The sequence below is a fragment of the Neovison vison genome, chromosome 5, assembly GCF_020171115.1.
Source record: "Neovison vison isolate M4711 chromosome 5, ASM_NN_V1, whole genome shotgun sequence".
NCBI lineage: Eukaryota > Metazoa > Chordata > Mammalia > Carnivora > Mustelidae > Neogale > Neogale vison.
This window is the reverse complement of record NC_058095.1, coordinates 94,734,667-94,753,512: the sequence shown is the minus strand read 5'-3', so window position 1 is coordinate 94,753,512 and position 18,846 is coordinate 94,734,667. Positions and strand designations below refer to the sequence as shown.

Below are 18,846 nucleotides of genomic sequence, written 5' to 3'. Positions count from 1 at the left end.
AAGGCAGAAGCTTTAACCCACTGAGCCACCCAGGCGCCCTCGGGCTATCCCATTCTGACATGATGAGCAAGTAGCTTTACTCCTGGTGTGCCCATCCTCTCCCTCCTGATGGTAGCCTGGAGATGACCAGGAAACCGGGTAACACTGAGCCCCCTTGCAGCTAGGAAGAGCCCAGTGCCTACCCACGGAGTGGCACCATGCTCCTGGGGCAAAGGAGCTCGCTCCAAGGCGATTCGCCAAAGAACCTAGAGAGGGACCCTGGAGGTTTGCATTCATGTTTAGAGCCTTCAGTTCCCCAGGGTGGTTGTGGCAGCTCAGGTTCGCTTCTGCCCGGGGCCAACGTGGTGACCCTCCCAAGGGGCCAGAGCATCCTTGGGCGAACCCCAGACTGACCCAGAGAATCTCTCGCACCAAAGAGCAGCCTGCATTTAAAAATCAACATAGAAAGGAAATGAAAAACACTTGCCCAGGGCCACCCAGACCCAGAAACAGTTTATGAGGCAGTTTCTGGAAGAGGCATGACTAATGTTGTTATTGCTGAAAGTGCCCTGGCTGCATGCCAGGAGCACCGTCCCCACCTCCGCCTCTGCAGTCAGGTGCGGCCCAGACAAAGGGGCCTTCTGTGTGCTGCAAGGACAAGGATGCCTGAGGAGCCAGACAATGGTGTGTGGGAGCCTGAGGGAGGTGGCAGGGGTGGGGGTGGGCGGCAGGAGAGGCAGAACGGTCGCCCTCACCCTCACCCTCTGTCACCCATTCCTTGGGCTGCCAGGGTTCATTCGCACCTGAAAAGAAGAGAAGGAGAGCAGGAGCCACAGGAAACTAAAGATCCAGAGCAAGGACCCTGGCGTGATAGCCGTGTCTGTCTGCCCTTTGAGCCTGGTGTGTGACCAAACATGCCTGACACAGCCCCCCAGTCAGGAAACAGTGGCCCTTTATTGGCCACTGGCCCCACAGGAGGCCCTGAGTTACCCCTTGTGATGACATCACATTGGTTAATTTCGCCCTCACAGCAAACCCTACCAACAGGAATTTATTGGCCCCAGGTTACAGAGAATGAAACTGAGGTTCAGAGAGGTTAATGACCTGTCTGAGGTCACACAGCTGCGGCTGAGATTCAGATCCAAGTCTTCCCCACAGGAAAGCCTGTCTCACAGCCACAAGCCACACCCACTAATGCCTCAAGGAATGTCACTTCCCTTCCCCAGAGCAGGGCCAGGTGAGAAAAAGAGTGAGTCTCACTGGCATCTGGGGAGAAATTGAAAAGAACACCAAAAAACCTAGTAATCGGGATAAACAATATTTTAATGCAGTATTTTATTTATTTTATTATTTTTTTAATTTGTGAGAGAGCGTGCATGCATGACCAGGGGAGGGAGGAAAGGCACAGAGAGAGAGAGAAGCAAACTCTCTGCTGAGCAGTAGTAGCTCCCATGACCCTAAGATCATGACCCGAGCTGAAGGCAGATGCTTAACCAACTAAGCCACCTAGGCTCCCCTTTAATGCAATATGTTTTTTAAAAAAAATAAACATTAAGGTGAAATATCTATGCTGCACAAAATACGAAAACTGCGACGAAAGACAGGATCCAGCCTCCATGTGTGTGGCCTGAGGGTGACTCCTCCCCTCACCTCCCCCCTACTGGCCCAGCCCCAGAAGCTGGCTCTCTCGCTGGGGGTACAATGTGCACCGTCGGGTACACATACTCCAAAACATCTTCATTCCAACAGACAGGGATCCCTTTCACCCCACCTCGAACGCCCCTGTGATCACAAGACCTGTTGCAAGTTCTCCAGCCTCCTCCACTCTGGTGTGGCCAGCACGGGACAAAACCAGAAATTCTTTGGCATTTTAGTGTCCCCTCTCAATTCTAATGTCCTCCTCTACCTCCTGGCACCAGTCTTGCACATAGCTGGCTCTCAGTGAATCCATTCAACCTATGAAGGTTTCAAGGACACCTGGGTGGCTCAGTTGGTCAAGTGCCTGCCTTCAGCTCAGATCATGATCCCGGGGTCCTAGGATCAAGCCCCATATCAGGCTCCTTGCTCTGTGGAGAGCCAACTTCTCCCTGTGCCTGCTGTTGCCCCTGCTTGTGCTCTCCCTCTCGCTCTCTGTCAAATAAACAAATAAAAATCTAAAAAAAAAAAGAAAGAAAAAGAAAACACCCTAAAAAACCTATGAAGATTTCAGGCAGTGGCGCTCATGGCTTCTCAGCCCCAGTGGCACCTGAGACAGTAAACATGCACAGTCTGGACCCTGCTGGCCGATTGAACGGGAGCTCCAGGTATAGCCCAGGTATCTCTGGTTTTGTTTTTATTACTTTGAAAGAGAGGGGGTTCGTGCCAGCAGAGGGGCAGAGGGAGAGAGAGAATCTCAAGCAGACTCCCCGCTGAGTGCAGAGCCCAACATGGGGCTCGATTCCCACAACCCCAAGACCACGACTTGAGCCAAAATAGAGTCAGATGCTCCACTGACTAAGCCTCCCATGTGCGTCCCACCCCACTCCAGGTATCTGTGTTTTTCAAGGCTCTCATGGTGATTGGCAGGTACACCGATGGTTAAGAGCCAAGGATTAAAGGAGTTACTGATTCCTGGGGCTGGATTTGCATTTTCATAGTGGATCCTTAAACGCAAAAAATCCTTGAAGACCCATTTCCCAAATCAGATTATGGGAGCCAGTCTCCAGTGGGTCAGTAGATCCTCCCCAGCATCTCTCAGTCATTACACATAGGCAGGTTCTTACTCAAAATAGCACCTGTACCTCTGTTTTTTTTTAATATTTTGTTTATTTATTTGACAGAGAGAGGCACAGCAAAAGAGGGAGCACAAGCAGGAGGAGTGAAAGAGGGAGAAGCCGGCTTTCTGCTGAGCAGGAAGCCTGACGCTGGGCTTGACCCCAGGACTCTAGGATCAGGAGCTGAGCCAAAGGCAGACACCTAACATCTGAGCCAGGAGAACACTGCAGCAGTGCCCAAACCTTACCCCATCCCGTGGGTTTAACTCCTCAGAATGCCCAACAAGGAACAAAGTTACTAGTTGCTCATCTTTGTATCTCCAGCACCTAGAAAGATCGATGCTGACACCAAAAAAAAAAAAAAAAAATGCTGAGTCGACCAATGAAAGATGAATTGTTGAATTGTTATTTTTCTCCTTTATTCAGCTGTATGTGTGACCTTGGGCTGCACCTGACTTTTACAAGTTGGGGACATGCCAGCTGCTGTCCTCACCCCCAGGCTGCTCAGCACTCCAATCCCTGTCCTGGGAAGCTTACCTCTCTGACCGCAGGATGGGCTCCTTTACCCTCTGGTCTTTCGTTGGGGGTGGTCAGTGGGATCCCTGGCAGGTCAGAGGACAGACAGTAAGGTCAGCCTGCTTAGCCAAAGTGGGTTTGTTATGCTAATTGGTGGGCCATGCTTGGGAAAATCTGGGCTCTTGAAACTTGGGATGTCCTCTAGGATTTCAGCTCTGCAGACCCCCTGAAGACTCCACATGCTTACAGGCATGGTTCCACACCTCCGTAGTGAGAATTGGCACTCCCCCAACTGGGCAGGATGCCGTTCAGGCCTCATACCCAGCCCACCGCAGTAGGCACGGAAAGGGTTCCCCAAAGATGTCCCTGGCCCAATTTCCAGGACCTGTGACTAGGGTTATCTCAAATAGCAAAAGAGACTTTGCAGATGGGATTCAGTTGAGGGCCTTGAGATGGAGAGATTGTCCTGGGTTATCTGGTAATCACGTGGTCTCCTGGGTCCTTCCTGCTGAATGGTTGTTCCCAGCTACGGTCCGAGGGAGACGAGACTGTGAAAGAATTGTCTGAGAGATTCATGTCACTTCCTTTAGAGATAGAGGAAGGGGCCACGAGCCAAGGCATGTGAGTGGCCTCTAGACAATAAAAAAGTTAAGAAAAGAGATTCTCCCCTAGAACCTCCAAAAAGATGTGTGGCCCTACGAGCATCTTGGTATTAGCCCAGTGAGACCTGTATTGAGCTTCTGACAAAACCGTAAGATAATAAATCCGTGTTGCTCTTGGCCACTAAGTGTGTGGTAATTAGTTCTGGCAAATAGAAAACCCGCTTACCGTGCTCGCTTCGGCAGCACATATACTAGAAAACCCGCTTATCGTTATTCCCAACAATCCACATGGGGACTGACTCAGTCCTTTCAGGGTCTGGACCAAAATACCAGAAACTGGGCGGCTTATAAGCCACAGGAATTTATCTCTCACAGTTCTGGAGGCTGGAGGTCCAGGATCTAGGATGGTCAGGTGAGGGCCCTCTTCTGGGTCACAGGCTTTTTGTTGTGTTGTTTTCTTTTTTTTTTTTTTTAAGATTTTATTTATTTATTGACAGAGAGTGAGAGAGAGAGAGAACACAAGAGGGGGAAGTGTCAGAGGGAGAAGCAGTCTCCCTACTGAGCAGGGATCCCAATGCGGGGCTTGATTCTGGACTCCAGGATCATGACCTGAGCCGAAGGCAAACACTTAACCAACTGAGCCACCCAGACGCCCCTTTTTCTTGTGTTCTGATGGCAGAAGGGGCAAGGATTTCTCTGGAGCCTCTTTTATTCGGGCATTAATCTCATACATAAGGCTTCAGCCTCATGACCCTCCCTCTCCCAAAGACTTCACCTCCCAACACCTAGCCTGGGCGTTAAGAGTTTATGATATTGTAATTTATTATAAGAAATATACATGTGGTCTTCTTCCACAGTTCCTGGCACCTCTGTAATTTCCTGAGTGATAAGAGCAATAAGGGTGTCTTTATTCCCAGCTCCCAAAATAGCTCCAAAGAGATAAAGTTCAAATGCGTGTCTTTGCTATTCGTAACAAGCCCCTTCCTGGGCACCTGAGCTTGTGTGAATGATGTGACTTTTGGAAGGCCCCTAAGGAAGAGGTTTGCGCCAAGAGATTTGAAGGTTAACACGTGAGTTCAATCACCAATGGACAATGGTTTAATCCATCACATTCATTAAAAATCCAAACAAGGGGCACCTGGGTGGCTCAGTGGGTTAAAGCCTCTGCCTTCGGCTCAGGTCATGATCTCAGTTCTGGGATTGAGCCCCGCATCAGGCTCTCTGCTCCGCAGGGAACCTGCTTCTTCGTCTCTCTCTGCCTGCTTCTCTGCCTACTTGTGATCTCTCTCCCTCTGTCAAATAAATAAATAAATAATCTTTAAAACAAACAAACAAATGGGGCTCGGAAATCTTCTGGGCTGGTGAGCAGGACGAATGGATCTGCACGGCAGGAGGGTGGTACACCCCAAACTCAGAATCTCCTGGGCTTTGGATCTTTCTGGCTCTTACCCTGTGCATCTCTTCACCTGGGTGTTGAAGGGAAGGAAAAATTCTTCCTCTGCGCTCAAGGTCTTCCAGCGGGACTAAGAATTAAATTGACACGGAACACAGTAACTGAAAGAAAAAAACGGAGGTTTTCTTATGTGCACAAGGAAAGTCCAATAATGAAATGGAAACCCAGAGAAATGACCAAGGCAGGTAGTTTTTATACTTTTTAGACAATGAGACAAACTCTGTGAGGAATTGACAGGATAAAGAAAACTTTGGGAGCTTCAATTAGTAAGAAATGTCAGACAAAATTTGGGCTGGGGTCGTAAATTAGTAAGAATATCAACGTTTGTTTGTAGAGATTCCTCTGTCTAAATTTCTCACCTCTGGTGAGGATAACTAGTACCTCCTGGTACAGGGAAGGTAACTTTCATATGGGAGATTTATTTCCTGCTTTCAGGGGGACTGAGGAGGGTGAATGTCCTTTTTGCATAGCCTGTTTCTTAAGTAACTTTTATTTAAGTCAGTCAGAATGTTGGGGCACCTGAATGGCTCAGTCAGTTGTGTCTGACTCTTGGTTTGGGCTCAGGTTGTGATTTCAGGGTCTTGGAATTGAGCTCCCATGTTGGGCTCCAAGTATGGAGCCTGCTTAAGATTCTCTCTCTCCCTACCCTTCTGCCCTTCCCCATGCCCCATCCTTTCTCTCAAATAAGTAAATAAAATCTTTTAAAAAAATTAAATAGTTGATATGCCAAAGGGGGTCATATTTGGGGCAGCCTACCCTTGGTCGCTACATGATGCATCTGTATTCCTTAATAACCTTTGTAATAGACTGCAAATCTACCAAATAAACTTTTTCCTGAGTTCTGTGAGTGACTCTAGAAAATTGATCAAACTCAAGGAGGAAGTCGTGAAAACCTCTGACTTCCAGCTCATTGGTCAGAAGCACAGGACTTGTGATGGGCACAGGCATCTGAGGAGGGGGTAGTTTTTTGGGACTATGCCCACAACCTGAGGGATTGGATGCTAGCTCCAGGGGGTGGTCTCAGAATCAAGTTAAATGTAGGACACCCAGCTGGTGTTGCAGAATTGCTGAATGTGTGGTAACTCCCTGGTGTCAGAGGTAAAGTCGCACTATTAAGAACTGAGAGTAGAGGAGGCACGGGAGTTTTTCTCCCTAGCAGATTTCAGCCCACGAATTCGAGGGAGGGGGCACATTCAACCCATAGAAGGGACTTTGTTCTTCCTGTCCCTACAACTCTGGGGTCTGTGGGGTTAGAGATCCTGGACCCCACAGGGAATGCACTCTTGCCAGGGGATTCCACAAGAGTGCCCTTGAAATCCAAGATATGGCTGCAGCCAAGGCACATTGGACCCCTGCAACTACTGGTCAATAGGCAAGAAGAAGAATCCCCATCTTGGCAGGGGTAATTAACCATGATCAGCAGGAGGAGATGAAACTGTTTTCATTCAGCAGGGGTGGGCTGGAATATGTAGGGAACTCAGATGAACCCCTGGGGAGTCTGTTGGTACTCCCTTGCCCAACACAACGATGAGGGAACACAGGCAGCATCCATCCTGGCCTGACGAGGATATGGTCATCAGGGGCTCAGAACCTCAGGAATGAGGGTATGGACCTCTCCACACCCTGTTGGGGTGATAGCTTAGGAAGAGGGGAACATAAAAAAGAGAGCAAAGAAAGAAGATATTGACAGTGTAGTGTTCCAAGACCCACTGCAATGATAGCAGACGAAGTTCTTCCCGCTAACCTCCTTCTCCTAAATTTCTCCTTAGGATGAAATGCCCACCAAAACTGTAATTCCCACACCTGTTTGGAGAAGGAATTCAGCCAGGCACAAGGGGTGGACTGTAGCAGCCGTGTACTGTGCTGTTCTGCTCCAGCTTGGAGAGAGCCTACCACAGGGAGCGTGGCAGACTGATGGCCTCCAGTGGCTGAACCTTTGGCTCCTCCAGGGCCTTCACTTCCTCTGGATGCTTCTAGCCAATGACTAGACATACCATATACTTGGGCCGGTCCACGGCTGCTCATCGTGGGATCCTTCCAACAGGCATCCTTTGCCTGAGGTCTCCCCAGAAGCCTGGAAAGACCCTCTCAAAGCTGCACAGCAGTTGGAGACCTGCCAGCCAATCTTCCTTCCCTATTCCTCCACGGGTATCAGACCTGCATCTCTGTCTGGGGGTCTGCCCACTTTCATTCCTTCCCCCTTGTGCTTCACACACATTTCCCCCAAAACATCTCTTGCACATCCATCCTGTCCTCATATCAGCTTCTCAGAAAACCTAAATGCAGCCCTGGAAAAGTAAGGAAATGTCTGCCTCACTTCCAAGCCAGAGGTCCACATTGGCCCTCATTCTAAGGCACAGAGATCTGGGGGCCACTGATGGTGGCCCCTCGGAGGCAAGTCTGGAAGAAGGCAGGAAGCTTCCTGCCCAGTAAGATATGCTGGGGTAGGTCTGGGTTCACAAGACAAGGTGACATTTTCTGTGTTGTGCTTCCCTTTCATTTGTCCCAGAACCTTCAGTAGAGCCCTATTTATAACTTCAGCCTAGTCTCTGCTCTACAATGATCAATAAGGTATTAAATGGAAGGTATTAAAGGAAGGACCTTATCCACAATGAGGTATTACAGTGAGGTATTAAAGGAAGGACCTTATTCACAGCCAGGAGAACAATGTCCCCTTCCCCACTCTGTGGTCAGAGTAAGATAACAGCTGGGCCATGGAATAGCGATCCCACAGGGGGCCTCAGCAGCAGGTGGCAGGCCCATGGCCAGATGAGGAAATGGGGCAGGGGCCCTGAGACCTCTTGTCAAGGCCACCAAGGAAGCCCCGAAAGCTCTCAGAAAGAACTAAGGGAAATGTTGCGAAAGAGGTGTCAATGTCCAGCCAGAAAGCCATCAGGAGCTTGTGATATCATAATTGAGGTTCAACAGGAACCTATAGAAGTTAAAGGAACCCTAAATCCTCCAAATGGATAATCAAAGATTGACCATATTCATGCTACTTGGCTGGGTTTTTGTTTTGTTTTGGTTTGGTTTGGTTTTGCTTGTTTCCTGTGGTCAGAACAAATCCAATTCTCCCAAGCCCCTCAAACCCAGAATGTCCACCCTTCCAGGCTCCAATTCTCTTGGCTTTCTATCAGTGTCTCTGTAAACTTTGACGACCACAGACTCGTCAGGGGGCATTTATTAAAATTCCGAGAGAAATTTTCAAGAGCCAACAAGAGATACCCTGGGGTATTTTCACCTCTGTCTCATTGATCAGATGGAAGCTTCTTCATCACGAGGGTCTCAGAGGGAGGCCCAGCAGATCATCGGTGATAAACATTTAGAAGGAGGATTTTTTTTTTTTTCTTAAAGACAAACGCTTTTTTCTTTTAAACACAGCGTTAGGGGGGCTACCTGTTATCACAGTACCCTCTAGTCTCTGTGCCACAATGTGGGGTGTGGCGCTTGTCCTCTTGCCCACCCCTGTCACATTTTCCCTGGACTAAGGAGCCATGGGAAAGATACAAAAGTTGGGGGCAGGCTCTGTATGTGCTTGGTGGCGACTGGTCAAAGACAGGGAGATTGAAAATCAGATGTGACAAATAATCCAATCAAGAAATGGGCAGAGGACATGAACAGACGTTTCTGCAAAGAAGACATCCAGATGGCCAACAGACACATGAAAAAGTGCTCCATATCACTCGGCATCAGGGAAATACAAATCAAAACCACAATGAGATATCACCTCACACCAGTCAGAATGGCTAAAATCAACAAGTCAGGAAATGACAGATGCTGGCGAGGATGCGGAGAAAGGGGAATCCTCCTACACTGTTGGAGGGAATGCAAGCTGGTGCAACCACTCTGGAAAACAGCATGGAGGTTCCTCAAAATGTTGAAAATAGAACTGCCCTATGACCCAGCAATTGCACTACTGGGAATTTACCCTAAAGATACAAACGTAGTGATCCAAAGGGGCACATGCACCCGAATGTTTATAGCAGCAATGTCCACAATAGCCAAACTATGGAAAGAACCTAGATGTCCATCAACAGATGAATGGATCAAGAAGATGTGGTATATATACACAATGGAATACTATGCAGCCATCAAAAGAAACTAAATCTTGCCATTTGCGACAACATGGATGGAACTAGAGCGTATCATGCTTAGCGAAATAAGTCAAGCGGAGAAAGACAAATATCATATGATCTCCCTGATATGAGGAAGTGGTGATGCAACTTGGGGGCTTAAGTGGGTAGGAGAAGAATCCATGAAACAAGATGGGATAGGGAGGGAGACAAACCATAAGTGACTCTTAATCTCACGAAACAAACTGTGGGTTGCTGGGGGGAGGGGGGTTGGGAGAAGGAGGGTAGGGTTATGGACATTGGGGAGGGTATGTGCTTTTGGGTAAATTGGAAGGGGAGATGAACCATGAGAGACTATGGACTCTGAAAAACAATCTGAGGGGTTTGAAGTGGCGGGGGGGGGTGGGAGGTTGGGGTACCAGGTGGTGGGTATTATAGAGGGCACAGCTTGCATGGAGCACTGGGTGTGTTGAAAAAATAATGAATACTGTTTTTCTGAAAATAAATAAATTGGAAAAAAAAAAAAAAAGAAAATCAGATGTGACAACTGTCCCGTGCCACCAGCACCCACGTCCTCTCATTATGCTGCATTTGTCTGTGCAAAAACCTGAAATAAATGCTATTCAATCCAGACCCGAGGGTTGTTCTAGCCTTTAAAAAACAAGCATGAACCAACACGGCTTCTGTCCTGGGGAAGTCCAGGGCATGTGTGTGTGGGGGGGGGGTGGCAAGGGTGACAAGCATGAAGACAAGTCATCACCACACAAGTACAGTTGGGGACCCAAAGACAAAACACCAATGGGAACACAAGGGAAGAATGGCCTTCTGCCTCAGGCTCTGGACAGGGCTGTGTGGAGAAGGCTGAGGGCACCCTGGGCTCTGCAGACAGTTGGGCCTTCCCCAGGTGAATACAGAGTAGGAATCCTCTCACATCCACAGGGTCTGTTTTATGACTTCTCGTGAGCCCAGGGCCTGGCCTCATCTCACAGAGCAGGCCTCTGGCCCTTGGAGGTTGTTGGCTGGCCACTGGTAGCTGTGCTCAAACAGGTCTGTCCCCGGGGAACTTCACAAGTAGAATTGTTTTCAAGCTGGGCCACTAACAGGTTAGGCCCCAGACAAGCTTCATTGACCACATCAAACAGAGTCAATCTTAGCACAACCCCCGCAGAGGTGCTGATTGGCTGAGCCTCAGCTTTCGGTGTTCTCAGGAGGCCTGAACACGGAGGAACCAGTCCACAGTCTGCAGGAATAACCTAAGCGTCTCAGATTACCGCTGTACTCTGAGGTGTGAGATGAGTACAGTAGGCAGAATCTCCCAGAATCTGCAGGAGAGCTTGCAGTGCAGAAACAGTGCCTCCAAGATAGATGAGATAGATAAGCTAGACAAGCGAGACAAGATAAATAGGTGATTGATAGATTAATAGTTGATAGGTAGATAGATTAGATTGATAGATAAAAAGATAGGTAGATCACAGATGATTGACAGGTAGATTCCTGATAGATTAGACACAGATAGATGAGGACAGATAGATAGATAAATAGATGAAAGGATAGATATCCAGCCAAGATGAGGGTACATAGCCCAAGATTTGTGGGGTCTCTTGGAGTGACCCAATTTCTAAAACAAAAGTCTCAGCACAGATTACCATCATTTTTTTTTTCCAATTTGTTTTACAAGAGTATTAAAATGAAGTCTTTTGGAGGCACCTGGGTGGCTCAGTCAGTTAAGCATCTGCCTTTAGCTTGGGTCATGATCCCAGGGTTCTGGGATCGAGCCCCACATTGGGCTCTCTGCTCAGCAGGGAGCCTGCTTCTCCCTCTCTCTCTGTCTGCCTCTGCCTACTTGTGCTCTCTGTCTTTTTGTCACATAAATAAATAAAATCTTTAAAAATAAATAAATAAAATGAAGTTTTTTACATTTTTTCATATAATAATTACTTTTACCGAAAATATTTTGTGCCATCAAATCAGGAAATCCCAGGTGTAGAGGCAGCCAGAAATCCAAGCTGCACTCCACCTAGGGACAGCTCTGACTTTTGCCTGGCAGGATGCACTGGCATCTCAGTTTAAAGGAAATCACAAAGTCGATATATTTGAAGATACTTTGAGTATGAGAGTGGAGAACAGGTCATTTCCCTGCCTCTCCCAGCCCTGTCTCCCGTGGGGGGAGGGGGTTAGAGGATAGACCACTTGTTGAAACTAATTCATTTTACCAATGCCTCAAAATAACTACCCAGACTTCGCCAAGACACCTTTTGCTGGGAAGAATGAATTGGGCTCCTGAAGAAGGGGACTCAGATGCAACACCAGGGGTTCTGTCCTATGAAGTCCCGTGCCCAGGACTCCGGGGACAGCGTTAGAAAGAACGGCTCCCAATATAAGAGAAGGCGATGTGAAACAGAGCGCTGTCATTTGGATAGCAATTCACCTAGCAAACCGTGCTTTCCCGTGTGACTGTCACTACTTTATTCAAGGACAGCCTCAAGGTCAAAACAATGAGGCAATTTTTTAAATGAATGTTTGCATTGGTTGTCTTCTTTGGTAAATGGAAACCTGCCCAGATGCAAGGGTTTCTCTGCTCCTCTCCACCCCTCCTCCCCATCATGCTCAGACTAATTTCTCTACCTTTGTTGTCTCATTCTTGTCTCACCTTCCTTTTCTCTTTCTTTGGTATTCATTCCTACTAGAAAAGTCATAGGACTTTGGATCAAGTGCCTGCCACAATGTTTGTAAGATCCTGTTCCCCAAAGTGACACTAATGGTCCGTGGAACTTCTCTGGCCCTAATTACTTGGCAGTAGAAATCTCTGTGGGCTGCTTCTCCTGCAATCAGTTCGGCCCGTAATTACAAGCCGGAGCAGCTAAAGCCATGTGCTGGGAAGAATGTGGCATCCAATCAGGCTGAGATGCCTACTGCTGACTTCACGTGTGTGCGGAAAGATAACAGAGAGGTGAAATGTGGAGCAGGAAGGACCCACAGGCTCCACACAGTTTGAAAACCAAGGTCAGCTTCTAGTAAAAGAGAATCCATTTCTGCAAAACTAATACCGGTGTTTGTTAATACCAAATCACCTTGTCTTTGATGGGTTTAGATCAACTTGCCCCGAGTGAGGTCTTGACATCTGGTCTCTAGAATTTTGTCACAGGAGAAGATGTCAGGGGACACCAATGGCCAATGGGCAAGACTTGGCCATGTCCAGCTCAGGCTGCCACAGAGCTAACATAAAAGATGTCAGACTTAAAGTGAGTAACAAAGCTGGCTTGTAGAGGTCTCTGTCACTCTGAAAATGTAGTGAGAAAGGTCCTGGAAGGGAAGAAACTAGTCTTCACCATGGCTCTGTCCAGTACTTTGGGCTATCATATTGCAAAATCCAATTACAGGCACTGGATGGTCAGGTTCCTCTGAGTTATGATTATTATTGAACTGATTTCAGCCCTGTCTCTCATAGCTTCCAGGACCTGGATGGACAATTCCATTTTCAAAAGCTTTTAATTTGCCCTCTTTTAACAGGTAGCACATATGGCATGATAAAGGACATTCGTTCCTGTATCCCCAGCAGTACCTAGGACAGTGAGGGGCACACCCAGAGGCGTTTGGTACATATCTATTAAAAGTTGATTTAATGAAACAGAACAGAGCATGTTATGGGGTAATTTGCTTACAGGCCTTGGTTTTCTTACTAAATGTTCCAGTAATCATGCCATCACCAAATCCATTAATTCAACAAATATTCATGGAGAATCAGCTTCCTGCCGATCTGGGACTCTGGGGCCACAGTGGTGAGCCAGACAGGCAGCCAGCCTTGTTAAAGTCACTGAGAACCGTGGGCTCCACCCTTGAGCTGCTTATAATAGGGTGAGGGAACAGAACAGATCAGAAGCAATTAGAAAACAATTAAGTGTTAAATTATATGCCTCTGACTAGCCCAGGGTATTCTCAGAGGGAGAAGACGCTAATGCAGTCATTGCTGTTTTCATGGAAGAGGTGGGTCTTTGGCTGGGCCTCGAAGAAAACTCTGGATTTGGGAAGCGGAGCAGAGCGACTAGAGTGGAATGAGTGGAATGTTCTTATCAGGAGCTAGCTAGCCACCTGGGAGCCACCCAAGGAAACTGAAGCCTTGAACCTCTGGTTAACTGAGGGACCTGAGCCAGACCTGAATCACTCCCAGTTAAAGAGCTAGAACATGCCCTAAGGGTTTAGTAGAGTTCAAAGGGGACCTGGAGATAACAGTCAGTTGCTGCCACCGAGGCTAATTTTCCTTCCTCTCCTTCCTTCATGCCAGAACGTGACCTTATGTTTACTTCCTTCTGGCCACTCTGCTGGGGGAGAAGCTAGGGGCCTCCTCCAACTGCTGGCCCAGACTGACTACACCAGAACCACCTAGGGACCCTCTTGCCTGACTGCCCCCCCCCCCCCCGGCTTAACTCTCCCCACAGTCCCTGCTTCAGTAACTCTGGGCTAGGATCCAGGTATGTTTTTAAAGTTCCCCAGGTGATTCTATTCACACCTTGGTTTAGGAACTACTCTCTTAGATTTATTTCAAAGACATTCCCTTTCAAGATGAAAGGGAAGGCGTCTAATAACCCAGGAAAGAGATACGACTTACATCTGTGAATCCTTGCAATAGGCTGTCTGGAGAAGTCACAGGGGAAAGAACTTAATCCAACACGTTCTACCTCCTTGACCTCCTAAAGGAGTCAAGATGGTCAAAATTTGGATAAAATGAATTACGTTTTGCTTATAATGGCACTGGCACAGCCTGATGAATGAAAATGAGAGATTTTCTTCTTATTTAAAATATTAGGAAGATGAAGCTGTGAGCAAATTGGAGCAAAACTAGATTCATGTACTAACTTTCTTTATTTAGCTCTGTCAGTCTGCATCTCCAATTCTAGAAAAATATCCATTGGTGTGTCCATTGGTGTGTCTCCAATTCCAGAAAAATGTTCCAAGCATACAAATCAGGAGCAGCATATCTCTTCGGTCACGCACACTGCGTGGAGAATAGTGTCACATCTTCCGGCATTAAGAGGGTTGAGAGGACGATTTCAGGCCTCGTCTGCCATCTTCCATGTCTCCGTCTCCCCATTTTTTAATGGGTGATGCTTGTGAATGTTTCGAGATGCGTTCCTTCTCTTGGATCACTTAACAAATCCCTGGTTCTATTTTCTATTTTCTTTTATGTAGCTAATTAATACTCTGCACTGGGGATTGGTTGGCATTTTTCTCTGTCTGGGTGTTCAATTTTTATTGCTATCAACAGGAGTTATGTGCTCAAATTGAAGGCCTAAAATCTACCTGCAAATTTTCTCTTGGCCAGCACACACACACACACACACACACACACACGATCCTCCTCTTCCCACTGTGTTCTTGACCCTTGCTTAATCTAAGACCCCAGCGTTCAATTTATTTGTGACATTTCTAAAATCTGACTGAGGTTTCCCGAGGTCATCCCCGCACGTGGAAATTAACTAGTTTCTCCCATTCTGAAGCAGTACTGGTTTCAGAGGTCTTAATGTCTCAGAGGATGTACTTATTCTCTGTAGGCCTAACTGTATGACCTAGTTTATTATTCGTTCAGGATTAGTTCTGAATCGCTGGGAGCAAATCTCAGTGTATTCATTATTTTCTGCTTAGAGCAGCTTATCGTGCGACGGCACCCAGTTCCTGCCTGGAATATGTCTCTACCTTGTTTTAACAAATAACCAGCCTGATAATTATCACGGAGTTAGAGTAACGCGGAACAGAGGAGATGTTGCATGCGCGTCCACCGGAAAAGCTCACCTGTAAATATTCCACGTCGTTATTGCTATGATGTCATCACAATTGTAGCATCTACCCTGATGATAGATTAGGATTCAAGATTTACTTCCCCCCAAACCGATTAAGTGCAAAAGGAAAGGCGCAAACACTGGGTCTAATTATATCTGCGGTCATGTTACATTAGTCACAATCCTCCAGGAGAAGAAACATCCAACTCATCATGAAACTGACAAGCTAGACTTCATCTCCCTCATATATGGGTCTTAGAAGGTTCTGAGCATTCTTCTCTGTTAGAATTCCTCTTTGCGGCATCAAATACATACTTCTTTCCAGAGCTGCCTATGTTAGATTATTCCGATGAGTTGTTGCAGACATCAGAGGCCCTTTCTGGAGGTGCCTTGGTGGCTTTATTCACTCATTGAGCACATACTGAGCAGGTGCAATGTGTGGGGCACCTTGCAAGTGTCTGAGGGTACACTGGTTAAAAATAGACGCAGTTCCTAGTCCCAAGAAGGCCCAGGCTAGCAAGGGAGACAAATCCAGTAATGCCAGATACACGTCTGACCAGAAGCTGTTCTGAGTGTTAGCTCAAATGAGCCGTTCTCTGAGACAGGTGACAAGACACCTGGCCTAGCTTGAGGGTCTGGGAAGGTGTGAACAAGACAGGTCTGTGCCTGAGCTCAGACACAGGGGATGGGCAGGATCCAGAAGGCTATGAGCAAAGAGCGGGGCAAAGAGCAGGGCGGGCAGAGACACAGCCCTCTGATGTGATGTGCAAAGAAGACAGGTGTCGTCTGGGCGGGGGCTGCCAGGACAGGGGCAGGGGGTACCTGACAGAATGGAGTCTTGGAAGCCGCCCTTCAAGAATCCCAGCTTTATCCAAAACGTAGCTGGAACCTATTGGAGGTTTTAAGAAGGGGTGATAAGATCAGAGAGATCAGGAAAAACATTTAGGTGGCCACGTGGGGTATATGCTGAAGAAGTACAAGAGCAGAGGAAGACAGGGGGACTAGTTAGGGAGGCAGCTTAGCCGTGAGCGGTTGGTATCCGACCAGGAAAGTGGGTGAAGGGCAGCTGGAAATAAGGGGAGCGATAAGAGAGTTACACAGGGAGTAGAACAGGCATTGGGAATAAGCAGATGTCTGGGAGGGAGAGAGGGAGGGAGAGAGGGAGGGAGGAAGAGAGGGAGAGAGGGGGGAGGGGTCAGTAAGAACTTCTACAGTTTTGACTTGCGTGATGTGATGGACAGGGTGTCCTCGCTAGAAGTGGACCAGACTTGCAGGATGCAGTGGCAGTGAGGCATCTGAGGGCGATGTTGGGCAGCCATTTGGAGACTCGCAGATGAGAGATGCGGACCAGAGGACACTTGGAATTCATTATGGAGCTGGTAGTTGACGTCACAGGCACCAGCGAGTCAGCCAAGAGAGACAACAGAAGGAACCTTGGCTTTCTGGAAAAATGATTCTGTAATGTAGAAATGATATGAGTCATGGAACTTCAAATCAACCTTCCTAAAGTTAATACTCACCCAATTCGTTGTTCTATGCAATCCATCTATGAATTTAACAGCTAAATTTAAGGATCATTGCTATTTTTTCATTGGAGAAACCTTTGGAAAAAGGCTTAGTTATGGCAGACCACCAATCACACAGGACTCCAATTTTTTGAAAGTCATTTATCACAAAGTTTTCGTCAAATATGCTTACTTGTGCCCCGGTCCATTCTGAGCGATCAGGCTGACGCAGCGAAGTGGGAGGCCCGCTCAGTGTCTGCTGTGATTAAGATGGAATGGGCCCCAGAGTTTTATTTTCATGGCTCTCTTAGACAAAATCAAAGAAGCGTGCACCAGTCTCCCTGCTCATTTATCTTGCTCACTAATTTTATTAACCTCTATCAAGCAGGTCCAGGATACGTATGATCTTGGGGCAAAGATCTTTATTTTTATTTATCAGCCCCCTGAGAACATGTTGATTGAGGTACAGTATAATTATCAGTCCATTAACTCACCAGCCAACTTTTTGTTCTAGCAAACAAATGCAAATTCAGGTTGTTGAACACTCTTGAAAAGCATTTCTTCCTTCCTCTCTCTTCCCAGACAGAGTTTTCTACAATCCAACCGCTGTGTAATCTGCATGTCTTTAACTGGCAGGCCAGCAGTCCGAATTTCCCAAGGCACCAGTCACTACCAAATTTTGGTCCCTAGGGGCTCGGCTCGCACCAGGCTGGGAGAGGAACAGACATGAAGAGACAGATACTTCTTAAATCAGAGCATCCCAGTGGGTAACACCACGCGGAAAGTGGCGGAACATAAGATATTTACAATCACGTCGTGGATTTGAATTTCCAAAACCTGGTAGCCCAGAAGCTGCTGCCGGACTTGCAGGGAAGCCATCTGCAATCCCGATAACTGTATTTACACAGACTGCAATTGACCCATCCTTAGGAAATCCTTTCTATTTCCTCAATGCCCTGTGGTTCCTCTCTTACCTACAGGTGTGTTACCTGCTTCTGTCCACTATCCTCTTTTCTCTTGTCCTTCCCGTTGCTGGAACTCCTTCCTCCTTCAGCCTCAGCTTATCCGTCACTTCCTGGAACCTTTCTCTGGAACCCTCTTTCTCTAAAGCTCCTCCCACACTGTTTCCATGGTATCCTCCACTCCCCTCACCCTAACTTACACTGCCCTGTGAATGTGTTCTCCCTTCAGTCTATCCCCTCCACACCAAAAGGTCTGGGTCAGCCCCCCACAGGTCCACGTGACCCTTGTTGTCACTGTTACATGCCTCTCGCATAGTGCCATTTGGGAAATACAGGAACGAACAAATTAAATCTCCAAAACCCATCCTGCCTGTATGAAGGGCCGTGGGTAGATGGCCCCAGAGGGAGTCAAGCAGTCCAGGCCATCTAAGATGAGACTGTGACTATACCTCTGAGAATGGCCCCTCCCTGAATTAAGCAACAACATCCCTTAAGCTGGACGATTTCAAATACAGACATCGCGGGTCACGCAGGCTTTGCGGAGGGCATCGAGACAAGGAAGGCCACGCAGCTGTATTGACATTACCAGGAGATACTGGGGTCTCCTTCCCTTCTCCCAGACTGTGTACCTAGAGCACCTGTGTCCAAATGCTGCCTTCCAGACACCAAGGACCATAGCACTATGAGCAAACGCCTTCTTAACCGAGGAGTAGTGAGGCCAGCCCAGAGCCACAGCCCTATCCCTGCCCTCTCCACAGCAGTGATGAAGAACCTATGGTCCAGTTCCAGGCAAAGCTTTTTTTTAAATTTTATTTATTTATTTGCCAGAGAGAGAGGGAGAGAGAGCGAGCACAGGCAGACAGAGAGGCAGGCAGAGGCAGAGGGAGAAGCAGGCTCCCTGCCAAGCAAGGAGCCCGATGTGGGACTTGATCCCAGGACACTGGGATCATGACCTGAGCCAAAGGCAGCTGCTTAACCAACTGAGCCACCCAGGCGTCCCCAGGCAAAGCTTTTTAACTCATACAAAGCAATGGTTTTGGGCCAGTTGGGGTGGCGTAGGACTGGAGCAGACATTGCAGGGTGGGCCTTAATAGAGCTGTGCTTCCTGGCAACTCTGTTCCAGGAGCATGGCATGCCCATAGTTACTGGGAAGAAGACCACGGATTGGCTCTGGTGTGGCCCCATAGGACTGGTGGGCTGCATCCCAGGGAAGCCGAAGCTACAGTCAA

At 47.7% G+C, this 18,846-nt stretch overlaps 1 long non-coding RNA gene across 2 annotated transcripts; it reads right to left on the bottom strand.

Moving 5' to 3' along the window:
• Positions 1-15,297: 15,297 nt before the first annotated feature.
• Positions 15,298-17,738, bottom strand: LOC122907825. Of its 2 annotated transcripts, none has more exons than XR_006384754.1 (3): positions 17,630-17,738; positions 17,150-17,364; positions 15,298-16,606 (listed from the first exon to the last, which is right to left on the bottom strand). It is a non-coding gene; the product is annotated as an uncharacterized LOC122907825 (long non-coding RNA). The 2 variants fall into 2 exon arrangements; XR_006384753.1 differs by having other exon boundaries at positions 17,645-17,738.
• Between the last annotated feature and the right edge of the window lie 1,108 nt (positions 17,739-18,846).